The following is a 13,485-nucleotide window of genomic DNA, read 5'->3' as shown; positions in this document are numbered from 1 at the left end:
ATACTATCCTTTCTCGGACCAGATGACGGGGGATTCCTCTTCGCCCACATTTTCCTCCGACAGCTGCCGGCGGCCGTGAGAGCCGGCCTCGCCAACTCTCCGCTTCTGGGCACGAAGGATTATCGCTCCCTGGCTGAGGATGCGGATCGTATTCTCCTGGCTACCCGCACTTTCCACGATCACGACCTAGTTCCAGCCTCGTCGGCGGTGCCTTCCACTTCCCCGCTGACCTGCCACGACGTACCCGATCCTTCGCTGACGGCAAAGATTGCGGCACAGCGACACCACGGACGGGACCTCTGTTTCTACCATCAGCGTTTTGGCGCCGGAGCACGCTGCTGCCTGCCGCCTTGCGCTTTTCCGACCCTGGGACATGGACCCCGCCAGCGCGCTGTAGCGGCCGCGACCGCTGGCGACAAAGAAAAACTGCTCTTCATAGAAGACTCGTGCTCTGGGAGACGTTTCCTGGTTGACTCCGGCTCCCAGAAGAGCCTCCTTCCCCCGTCCGGAGCCGACAGTTTAGCAGCGGGCTGCGGACCGCAGCTTATTGCGGCTAATGGCTCTCCCATCGCAACGTTCGGGGAAAGGTTCGTGACTGTTTGTTTTCATGGTCGGGATTTCCAATGGACCTTTGTTGTTGCCGCTAGCTCTGTACCTATTTTGGGCGCTGATTTTCTTTGTGCCCACGGACTGCTGGTCGCGTCGCTAACAGACGCTTAATCGATGCACTGTCTTTTTCTTCAATGCCCTGTTTCACTCGCGCCATCGAGCCCCTGAATTGGGCTAATTTAGTGACTTCAGGGAATGTTTTTCAGCGTTTGCTCTTGGAGTTCCCTTCACTGACTGTTCCTAATTTCTCGAACACGGCAACGAAGCACGGGGTTGAACATTATATTCCGACGGTCGGTCCCCCGGTGTTCGCACGCGCGTGCCGCCTCGACCCCGCGAAACAAATCAAACGTTCCCAAATCAAAAACCCTGGATTAACGGAGATGTTCGCGCGGCACTGGCGGCACGGAGCACCGCCTTTGCCTCCGCGAACACATCGGACTACAAACACGCACATTACCAACTCCGGAAGACGATCAAAGCAGCCAAACGTGAATACAGGGACAGGGTGGAGCAACAGTTTGACAACCCTCGGAGTATGTGGCAGGGACTAAACACGATCACAGACTTTAGAGGGAAAACCAGCACACCGCAGACCACGGCCTCTCTGTGTGAGGATCTAAACGTATTCTACGCTAGATTCGACACAGCGAACACCATGAGACCGGACAGTGTGCGCACCGCGGATGACGTCAGTGCGCACACTGTGTCTGAGGAGGATGTGCGGAGGTGCTTCAGGAAGGTGAACGCACGCAAAGCTACTGGTCCGGACGGGATTCCCGGCCACGTCCTCAAGTCATGCGCGGCTCAGCTGGCTGGAGTGTTCACGCACATCTTCAACCTTTCCCTCTCTCTGTCTGTACTCCCAGCCTGCTTCAAAATGGCCACCATCGTCCCTGTACCCAAATCCTCCACCATCTCCTCATTGAACGACTGGCGACCTGTAGCCCTGACCCCCATCGTAAGCAAATGCTTCGAGAAGCTGGTCAGGAACTTCATCTGCTCTGCACTACCCGACTCACTGGACCCTCTACAGTTCGCATACCGCCACAACAGGTCCACTGATGATGCCATAGCCCTGACACTACACACTGCCCTGTCACACCTGGAGAAGAGAGACACGTATGTGAGGATGCTGTTTGTAGATTACAGCTCAGCATTCAATACCATCGTTCCCTCGAAGCTGGACAGGAAGCTGCAGGATCTAGGACTGAGCAGCTCCCTCTGCAGCTGGATCCTTAGCTTCCTGTCTGACAGACGCCAAGTTGTCAGACTGGGCAGCATCACCTCATCCCCCATCACACTGAACACTGGTGCTCCACAGGGGTGTGTACTGAGCCCTCTCCTATACTCACTCTACACCTACGACTGCACAGCCACTAACAGCTCCAACATCATTGTGAAGTTTGCGGACGACACTACAGTGGTGGGTCTTATCACCAACAGTGATGAGACAGCTTACAGGGAGGAGGTCAGCGCCCTGACCCACTGGTGTCAAGACAACCATCTCACCCTCAACGTCGCAAAGACAAAGGAGTTGATAGTGGACTTCCGGAGGTGCAGAGAAGTACACACCCCCATCACCATCAACGGCGCTGCTGTGGAGAGAGTGAGCAGCTTCCGGTTCCTTGGTGTACATCTGGCTGAGGATCTTACGTGGTCAGTACACACAAACAAAACAGTGAAGAAGGCGCAGCAGCGCCTCTTCTTTCTCAGGAGACTGAAAAGATTCGGCATGAGCCCCTGCATCCTCAGGACCTTCTATCACTGTGCCATTGAGAGCATCCTCACTGGATGCATCACCACCTGGTATGGCAACAGCACCGCCTACAACTGCAAAGCTCTCCAGCGAGTAGTGCGGTGCTCTGAACGGATAATTGGAGGTGAGCTTCCCTCCCTCCAAGACATCTACAGGAAGCGGTGCCTGAGGAAAGCGGGGAGGATCATCAAGGACTCCAGTCACCCCAGCCATAAACTGTTCAGACTACTTCCATCAGGAAGGAGGTTCTGCAGCATCCGGTCCCGTACCAGCAGACTGAGAGACAGCTTTTTCCATCAGGCCATCAGACTGCTGAACACTTCATAGACACCTCAGCTTCACTACTGGAACTTTAACATTATGCACTCCATACTGTACAGTAACGCCACTGTTTTGCACATGTCTCACTCTGTATATTTTATTTTATATATTTTATTTATTGTTTACTCTATTTAATTTGTAAAATATGTGTACACACACACACACACACACACACACACACACACACACACACACACACACACACACACACACACACACACACACACGTAGAAAAATATTTAGTATACACATCCAAAAATGCATATACTATTATATATTGTACATATATTTATTAGTTTCAGATGTAGCCATTATTGTATTTTGCACAACTCTGTTGCTTGTGAAGCTCGCACACAAGAATTTCACTCACATGTGCTGTACCAATGTACCTGCACATGTGATGTGACAATAAAAGTGATTTGATTTGATTTGAAACTCTCCATCGCTCGGGAAGAGTTTGCCGCAATGTGCAGCGCTCGAATAGTGCCTGGGCTTCTCCGCTACACATGGTGCCCAAGTCAGACGGTCTGTGGCGGCCGTGTGGGGATTTTCGCCGTTTGAATAATGTCACGGAGAATGACCGTTACCCCATTCCCCACATCCAGGATTTTTCCGCCCACCTCGCCGGCACCTCGATTTTTTCTAAAATTGACTTGGTGCGGGGGTATCACCAGGTTCCCGTGCGCGCCGAAGACGTCCCCAAAACTGCCGTTATTACCCCTTTCGGCCTGTTTGAATTTTTGCGCATGCCGTTCGGTCTGAAAGGCGCCGCCCAGACTTTTCAGCGGTTGATGGACTCTGTTTTGCGCGGGCTGCCTTTCGTCTTCGTGTACCTTGACGATATATTGGTGGCCAGCTGCTCTGAGAGTCAGCACGCGTCCCATCTGCATCAGGTTTTCCAACGCTTGGCGGAACACGGCCTGATCGTCAACCCCTTCAAGTGCCAGTTCGGCTTGCCAGTTCTGGATTTCTTGGGCCACCGCATTTCCGCTGACGGTGTGGTTCCGTTGCCAGACAAGGTCCGGGCCATTTCGGCTTTTCCGCGTCCTACGTCCGTTAAAGCGCTGCAGGAGTTCTTGGGGATGGTCAATTTCTACAACCGCTTTCTCCCCAGAGCTGCGCACCTGCTGCAGCCTCTCTATGCTGCCTTGAAGGGTAAAACAGCTAAGGACCCGATTGATTGGCTCCCTGAACGCATCCAGGCATTTTCTGGGGCCAAGACCACGCTGGCAAACGCCGCCCTGCTGGCCCACCCGTTTCCGTCGGCGGAGATTGCGTTGACCTCCGACGCAGTGTTAGAGCAGCGGGTCTCCGGTGTCTGGCAACCGCTCGCTTTTTTTTAGTCGCACGCTTAGAGACAGTGAGCGCAAATATAGCGTTTTTGACAGGGAGTTGCTTGCCCTACACCTCACCACACGGCATTTTCGTTTTTTTCTCGAGGGTCGGAGCTTCACTGCGTACGTCGATCATAAAGGTCTCTGATCTGTGGAGCGGGCGCCAGCAGCGCCAGTTGGCAGCCATTTCCGAGTTCACAACTGACATTCAGCACGTGGCTGGTAAGTCCAACTGCGTGGCTGACTGTCTATCCCGTGTGCTGGTTTCTCCTGTTTATGTTGGCATAGACTTTGAGGCTATGGCCGCTGACCAACAGGCCGACCCGGACGTCCTTGCCCTTCGGTCTGCGCAAACGGGCCTTGTACTGGAGGACAGACCCGTGTGGAACGGCGGGCCTAGCCTGCTTTGCAATGTTTCCACCAGCCGTCCACGCCCTGTAGTTCCCCTTTCGTGGCGTCGTCGCGTTTTCGACTCCGTACATGCCCTCTCTCATCCAGGCGTCTGGGCCTCGGTCAGGCTGGTCAGCTCTAGGTTCGTTTGGCCAGGCCTTCGTAAATCGGTGAAAGACTGGGCAGCCGCATGCATCCCATGCCAACGCGCTAAGATCCATAGGCACACACAGGCGCCCCTCGAATCCTTCCGCGTTCCAGGGAGGCGTTTTGATCATGTGCATGTGGATCTGGTTGGTCCTCTGCCGCAGTCACAAGGTTTCACGCACCTTTTGACTGTAGTGGACCGCACAACCCGCTGGCCTGAGGCAGTGCCTCTGGCGTCCACTACAGCAGCAGCAGTGGCCAGGGCATTTTTGTCAACGTGGGTTTCACGTTTCGGTCCCCCCGCTGACATTACCTCAGACAGGGGCCCCCAGTTCGTTTCCAAGCTTTGGTCTGCCATGGCTGACGGCCTGGGGGTCAAGGTCCACCGCACCACTGCGTACCACCCGCAGGCCAACGGGATGTGCAAACGTTTCCACCGGTCGCTTAAGGCCGCATTCCGTGCTTCTCTCACAGATGGCAACTGGGTTGACCGCCTTCCATGGGTTTTACTGGGGTTGCGCTGCACGGTTAAAGAAGACCTTGGGGTTTCCCCGGCTGAACTTGTCCTTGGTCAGCCCCTCCGGGTCGCCGGGGAATTCTTTCCTGAGAGCCCACCCCCGTGCTTTGCTCCCTCTGTGCTGTCTCTCCGTCCCCCTAGAGACTCGTTTTCTCTTCCTGGCCCAGTGCACCATTGTGTGCCCGACACCTTTGTTCCGAGGTCGTTGGACTCTTTGCAGTTTGTTTTTGTCAGGCATGACGCTCACAGGCCTCCGCTGCGTCCACTGTATGACGGCCCCTTTCGGGTTATTCAACCGGCCGGAAGCATTTCCTTTTGGATTTTGGGGGTCGGCAGGAGGCTGTTTCTATTGACAGACTTAAACCAGCACATGTGCTTCTGGATGACCAGGTGGTGCTGGCTCAGGCCCCCCGCCTTCCACTCCCGCCTTCCACTGGACTGGACAACCCTGCTTCTTCCTCTGGGAGCTCCCCCCACCTGGCGGGGCCCGAGCTATCTTCAGTTTTTCCTGACCGCCCATGCCAGCCTGGCCCTCAGGCTCGTTTCCCCTCCGCCAGCTCTCCACCTCCCCGGTTCAGCCGTTCTGGACGTTTAATTAAAGCAAGGGTTCTGGACTAGGGGATGACCCTACTGGGTGTTCGGGGGGGGGGGGGGGGGGGCATGTGTGGTGGACCACTGGAGGGCTCCACTCACACCCAGTTCTCAGGAAGTGTGGTGGCTGTGTTTTGGAGGGAAAGTGTTCAGTTCTGTGGTGATGAGTAATAAACGAGCAGTGTTTATCGAGAGCTCTCGTGTCGTCTGTGTTTACCGCCACAATAATATATATATATATATATATATATATATATATATATATACTAGGGGTGCAACGATACTCGTATCGATATTGAACCGTTCGATACAGTGCTTTCGGTTCGGTAGGCATATGTATCGAACAATACAAAATTTTTTATTTATTTTATCAACTTTCCTTCTGACGATGCTGTCTGTGTTGAGCGCTCAGTGCAGCCTAGGCGGAGTAGTCAAACGCAGATTCACTGAGTGCAGGGCAAACTAGCGAGACAGAAGCTAAGCTCGTTGCAACATGGCAAATTGAAGCTCCCCCACCCTCATTCAGATCTGGCGTTTGGAACTATTTTGGTTTTCATGTGACGTATGACCCAGAAGGTAAGCGCGTCATGGACAAAAGTAAAACAGTATGTTGGATGTGCCACGCAATGCTCAGTTACATTGGTGGGAACTAGTGTGTTAGCGCAGTTAGCTCGTTAACGTGTTGGCCGTCCAGCCCCACGCACGCACGGGCGATCCGCAGTAGCTCGTTAACGGAGATTTGCCGTGTTGTGGCGTTAATGTCATTTCAACGAGATTAACGCTGACAGCACTAGTGGGAACACAACGAATATGACTGCACATTTACTCCGTCATCATCCTAGTGCAAAGACAAGTGGAAGCAGACAAAAACAACAAGCACGCATGCTACAAACTTTACCCGAGTCATTTAGACAGCCGTTAGCACATGATTCTCCTTATGCTGGGCAGACTGTGTGATTTTTTTTGCTCATTTTGAGCCCATCTCTGAGTCGTGTGACCGTTTTGGCGATCGGCCCGATTTTGCCTTCATCGTGCGTCGTGCATCGTGTAGTATACGTGGGGTAACGAGAAGCGATTAACACCTCACGACCAGCTCCCGATCATCAATCGCTTGGTCGTGAGGATTTCGCGACTGTCGTGAGGCTGTCACCGCAGTTTCTCACACTGCGCACACGCAAAGACAAATGTCAGTGAAAAAGATCTGGACACAAGCGATGGAGGCACAACTTGTAGAACTTTGGAAAGCTCATCCGAGCCTTTTCGATGTGGCCTCACAAAATTATCACGACCACAACAACCGTGAAAATAGTTGGATCTACATCGCTGCTCAATCACAGCTGCCTGATCAATGTTTTTTATTAGCAATTTAGCAAAGTTGATGGTCTGTGTGAGTGCGAGCGACAGAATTTCTGTTATAACCTTCATTTTATGGACGCACAGTGTGAGCACTCGGGTCGCATCAGAGCATCGGGTCGTACAGTGTGAGACCCTGCATTGTGACCTACGAACTTCTAACCCCTGCGAGTCAATCGTACAGTTTGAGCAGGAGCTGTATCGCGCGACTGAAAAAATCGCACAGTGTCTGCCCAGCATTATAGGAACCTGATATGTTTAATATGCTGCTGAGAATATAGCCCAGAAGAAGCGTATAGTATAGCTTTTATTTTGGAAAGAGCCATTTCTCTGTAATAAACTCTCTTTTGCAAAGATGTGGGATTTATCCATCAGATAGATTTATTTTTTTTATTACTTTGTTGTTTCAGCAACATTAAATTTAAAAACTGTACTTTTGAGTTAAAATGTATATTTATAATTTTAATAAATGACAAATTAAAAATGCTTGAACATTTTTTTTTGTATCAAAAAAATATCGAACCGTGACACCAAAGTATCGAACCGAACCGAACCGTGAATTTTGTGTATCGTTGCACCCCTAATATATATATATATATATATATATATATATATATATATATATATATATATATATATATATATATATATATATATATATGTGTGTGTGTGTTGAGGCTTCACAGGGAACATGCTGTTTATCCAGTTTCTTGGCTGCAGGTTCCAGCTACTGCTGTCCGACTATGTTCAGACATAGAAGTATAGTTTAGTTATAGCTATAGTTACAACTAACACTTCTCATTATTGCTGGAAATTCCACCGTTGTGTGACAAGCTCATTGTCAGGTTGATATCACAAAGCCTTGATATTTGTGTATGTGTTGATTATAGAGGATTAGTTTTCCCAGTGGATTCACTGATGCAGCTTATATTCTTTTGCTCCCTATAAGAGGGAAAAACCAGCTATGCAAGCACCTTCTATAAAAGGTCCTCCAAAAGTGCCACCAGGTGCATTTTTGTTCATCTGTTGTTATTTTTTTCTTTTTCAGCACATTTTGAAAGGATGAAAAATTAAAACTGGAATCCTAAAGGGGCAATGAACCACAGGCAGAATCATTAAACATAATAAATATGCTGTTACTTTCAAACAAAGATTAATGTAAGGGTTAGAGGAAATGATTAATTCCGGCTCTACAGTGTGGGAACAGTTCCCTAATACATGAAAGCATCAGCCTATATTGCTCTATTATTATGAGATTATTAAAGTCAGTATAAAAAAAAAATTCAAATACACAGATGTTACCATTTTATTGCTAGCATACTGTTACCAAACTACTGGTTTACTAACTGGTTTTGCTCTGGCACATTTCTACCTCCAGTTTCTGACCCTTGTTCCCCAGTTACATACATTTCAGCGTAACATTACTCAGATACAACATTGTTGATACAAGATATAACTTGGCCATTACTTGGATATTACTTTGGTTATTTAGAGGTAATAGCTTGCTATTTCCATATTATTACATTCTTGTTTTCATATTATTACCTCAGTATTACAGCATTATTACCAAGCTGGAATAGACACTTACACTGATGAGCTCTTTGAAAAGTTATTCCTCCATCCTCACTGTTTATGTGCTTCTAAATAAGATTTTGTAAATGAATGCATCTATTTTCTATTTTAATAAGAATGGTAAATGGCCTGTATTTGTATAGCACTTTACTCAGTCCCTATGGACCCCAAAGCACTTTACACTACATTCAGTCATCCACCCATTCACACACACATTCACACACTGGTGATGGCAGCTACATTGTAGCCACAGCTGCCCTGGGGTGCACTGACAGAGGCGAGGCTGCCGGACACTGGCGCCACTGTGTCTCGCCCAAGGACACAACGGCCGAGACTGTCGGAGCCGGGGCTTGAACCGGCAACCTTCCGATTACAAGACAAACTGCCAACTCTTGAGCCACGTTAGCCCCAAACCTCTTAATAAAATGGAAAATAGAGTTAAATTGAAAAATCTAAATTTAAAAGAACAGCAATGAACATCCCAAAAAAACACTTAAGCACTTAATTAATTAGCCATAAGAACATAAAATTAGTGAATATTGTGACCTGTTATAAAAATATGTCATTCATATCATGCCTTTAACGGCTCTTTCAATGTCATTTTGATTTTTTTCTTCATAGTTTAATGAAGCCCCTATAAAAAAAAGTTCACCAGCTGTTTATCTTCATGATTCTGAAACTGTAACGTAGCAGTGAACACAAACATGATAAAAAATAAAATGCTGCACAGACCAACTGAACAGATGAAATTCAATTAAAAAACCTTGAACTATTAAGACAGCGCTATTTCTTTGGCGCGCTCTCCACACAATCCATGCATAGTTTTAACCCTGTGATGCCAAATTGCACTGTACAAAAAATGCCAGATGTAAACAAAAAGAGTACAAATAAAAATTCATATATGCAAATTTCTATTTAATTTCCTTAAAAAAAATGACAGAGGGTAAACACTCAAAAAAATTGAATTTTCTAGCAGTTACAATCACACTTAGACTGAACATGTTACATACCTCAGTAAATTGCAGTGTTATGTATTCAGCGGTGTGTTAATGATCTTTATATTGATGTTATGCAACTGTCACATTTAATCCCGGACTGACTCTGACTGCAGTGGCAAAGTCGGCTGCAGTTCAACGTGCGGTTAAAACAACCTTTGAAGGGAAGTCTGAGTTTGCTCGGCAGTGAACGAAACAATTTTCAGGTTGCAGTCTAAAAGCTTCTGACACGTGTCAACAGATATCAAGTAACTCCACATGACACAAATGTGTCAGGAAAAGCTGCTGCTGGCTGTCACAGGGTTGATGAAGAAATCTCATCTGTTCTTTACATTTCCTTTTTTCCTCCTGAGGAAAGTTGTCACATAGCGGTGCTCAACTCTTTTTTACTAAAAAAACCTTGAATCTTTAATTTTAAAGTTCGTGCACTCGGCTGGCATCTCAGCGCAGAGGGATTTGGAGTAAGCTGATGGGGTCTAAGTTTTTTTGCTCTAGGATGTTTTTGCTGGATACATGACTGTTGATGGACACATTGGGAGATTGCAGAGATTGAGCCTGTGGCGGTCTAGTTAGAGAACAGTTAAGGTCTCCAGCCTCGCTGTAGGGAGCTGACTGGTGTTGAGTCATAATGAGATTAGCCTTTTGGGTTATACCACAAATTCGTTAGGCAGCATTCAGTCAGTGAATACAAATTATGTAAATATATATAGAAAAATTGCTAAAGTATTCAAATATTTATCACCATTTTCCATTACATCACTGACTAAAATGTTTCGTTGTTCTTCAGCAGTAAGTAAGACTGCAAATACACTTATTTGTCAGCTGCTAAGCTATGGTTTTTATAATAAACAGTTTCTTAATGTAAATACTTCAAGGGCTACACTGAAAGCAGCACTGTTCTCGTGATAGACCTGGTGACTGGAAAAAAAGGACAGTTACTGGTTAATAAGCCTACGTTAGTGTATTTATACACCACACGCGACAACCGCCAAAGCTAAAAGATGACGGCAGAGCGGAAATTTTCAAAAACTTGTGAACCACAATGAAATTATGTTCACAGCTGGTACAAAACTGGCCTATATGAACAGTTTCTCCCTTAAAAACAACATTATGCTGGGTGATTTTTTTTAGTGGTTTACTCAAAACCAATGATGTCATGTGAACTGGGTACACCCTTTAAACGTCGTCTATAATCCAAAGTGTTTTCACTGTACAGCTGGTGCCAGAAAAACAACCAAAGAAATCATAATTACTAAAGATTTGTGTTAATAAAGGAACACAGTTTGTGGGCAAAGTACATCTGATGATAATTGTGATTAATATCAGAGTCTAATGCCCAAACACATTTGCAGACATATCAACTATCTAATAACAAAATATATCTGATCTGTAATGCAGTGGGATAAAGTGATCACATAACAAACTGTTCTGCATTTTGTTATTACTGTGAACTCTGTATGAGAGGGCAGGCTGATTATTATTACAGTAATTACTCTCATTTGCAAAACCTTCTTTATCCTGCCAAATAGATATTTTTTGAAAAACAGGCCTGAGTTGCCCACCTACACTCCACTCCCTCACCCCCACCCCCCACCCCCCTCCTCGCTCCCTCCCCCTCCTCAAATATGACTCATCTGTGTGAAATTTTAATTCATCCTCAGGTGGCACTAAAATGAATGAAGATAACTTGGTGGGGGTAATTTGTTGAAGTGTATTGTTGATGAATCATGCAATGTATGAAATACTGCAGAAAGGCTTTATTTACCTTACAACTTTGCTCACTAATTACCACTTATATGATGCTGAATTGTTCCATCTCTTGCGGCATCTCTTTGATTTGTGATTCTGGGCTATTAAAATAAAACTGAGCTGTCTTTCGGCAAATAAAATCACTGCAATTAAAATGTCTCAACTTATTAGTGGCATTGTTGTAAATGCTCTCCACTGCAGCAGCACTAAAGGAAGCAGGTATGAGAAAAAAGTGGCTTCTATCGCTGTCTGAGTCTGAAAGAAAGGAGAATCTCATCACAAGCACCATATGGATGCCAAATCTGCCAAATGCTCTAAATTTGCATGTGATGACGTAAATTGGACTCACATATGTCTTTAAAAGCTCTATCTGTATCACATTTAGTGCTTTATTGAATGACACAGCATAGCTTTACATAATGACGGTCTGAGTCATGCATCCCTTTAAACCGAATACATTAAATTTAAATTGGACTCAGAGGAATTCTTAAATGCTGCTCGATCAAGATGAGTTGTGAGAGTGCGTTGGCAAGATCGCCATCAGTTTGGACGTGCTGTGTAATGGGTCAGCTCAGGGTTTGCTACATAGGTTAGACTGTCTGTGACAATAATACGATCCTCATCTTGCCCCGATACATCAGATGATCCTTATCCTTTAGTTGCTTCCTTTTTTAAATTTTCTAACCAGTTATTTGCAATCCAACAATGAAGACGACAATCCTACAGCCTAGTAACAACAAACATTTGATGAAAGCGCTCTGACAGCGAGGTTATGGGAGCTGCCTGTAGACACAGATGCTTGTGATTAGATCATAAATGTCAAGTGTTTCAAGCAAAATGTGATATGTTTGTATTTTCTGTTATTATCTAATATTTTCTATTAAGAATGATATCATGTTAAGCAGCCACACGGTTTTGGTAACAAGAACAGACCACTCATTTTATCATCTAATATATGTGTACATGGAGTATGATGATATTACCAGCAGTGTTTAATGTTACGTTTTATCGTACTGTCAGTATTTATAAATATACATTCATTATGTGTCTTATTATGTCTTTCAACAAATAGATACATTCTCATAAATACTAAAAATGAACAAAAATAATAAATGCATAATTCTATTAATTAAAAACTACACAAGATAAGGCTGGTTTGTTGAATTCAGTGGTCGAATACAGTCGTATGCACGTGGCCAGACACAAATGCAGAACACTGAAGCTGGAGAAGAAGGGAACTCGTAGGCATGTGTGTGCCGTGGAGGCATATTTTGTTTTGTGTCTGCACCTTCAGATTCAAGTTATGCAGGACCATACCTATATTTTATCATCTGAGATAAAACGCGAGGAAAGAGACGACGCCACCAGCACCTGAATACCACGTGATCCTCTTCCTCCTCACCTCATCTCCTCAACTGAAGTCAGGGCTTTATCAAAAACATTATTTATTAATTATTCCTGATCTTGTCGCAATTACTTATTGTCAGCAAATTAGCCATACAACCGTCCTGTAAGAAAACAGGATTCCCTTGACTGAAATCTGTAATGCGCTGACATCTAGTGGTGAGATTTTATGCACTGTAACTTTAACAGATTAATCCTAATAAAGTATGAGAAGAGTAACTTACGCTACCTTTAAGTGTAACGATTTAGTGCATATCAAGTTGATATTTGCAGCGTTTCCTTTATCATGTAACCAGCAGCAGGCATGTTAATTCTCCCACAGAGGGACAGCTTCTGCCAAGCTAAAAGTTTAGCCATTGCTGGAATGCTGGCATCATTCTCCTCCTCAGTTTTCTTCAAGTGTTGTGGATCCTCGTGCAGGTGCTTCTTCGTAATCTCATTAGGGCTCTTAATGCACACGACAGACGTACGAGCACTGTGCCTTAAATCTACTTTCTTGCTAATGGCCAACAGATGGTGTTTGGGTGTAAAAGAAAATTACTCGTTGGCTCTAACTTGCTCCGTGACCCGGCGTTTGTCATCTCATTGAATGAAACGTGCTTTTCATTTAGCCTATTACGGTCGAGTACCTCAGGCCACGCTTGGATTCCAAAACACCAAGATGACAATGCCAAAAACATGGAACCAAAAGGAACAGCGAATGGTATCTAAAAGTAAAGAAACAGTAAAAATGAAGTGGGAAAC

The sequence above is a fragment of the Rhamphochromis longiceps genome, linkage group LG7, assembly GCF_057381845.1.
Source record: "Rhamphochromis longiceps isolate RC_006_pf linkage group LG7, R_longiceps_female_GT1.1, whole genome shotgun sequence".
Classification (NCBI taxonomy): domain Eukaryota; kingdom Metazoa; phylum Chordata; class Actinopteri; order Cichliformes; family Cichlidae; genus Rhamphochromis; species Rhamphochromis longiceps.
This window is presented reverse-complemented; position numbering follows the sequence as displayed.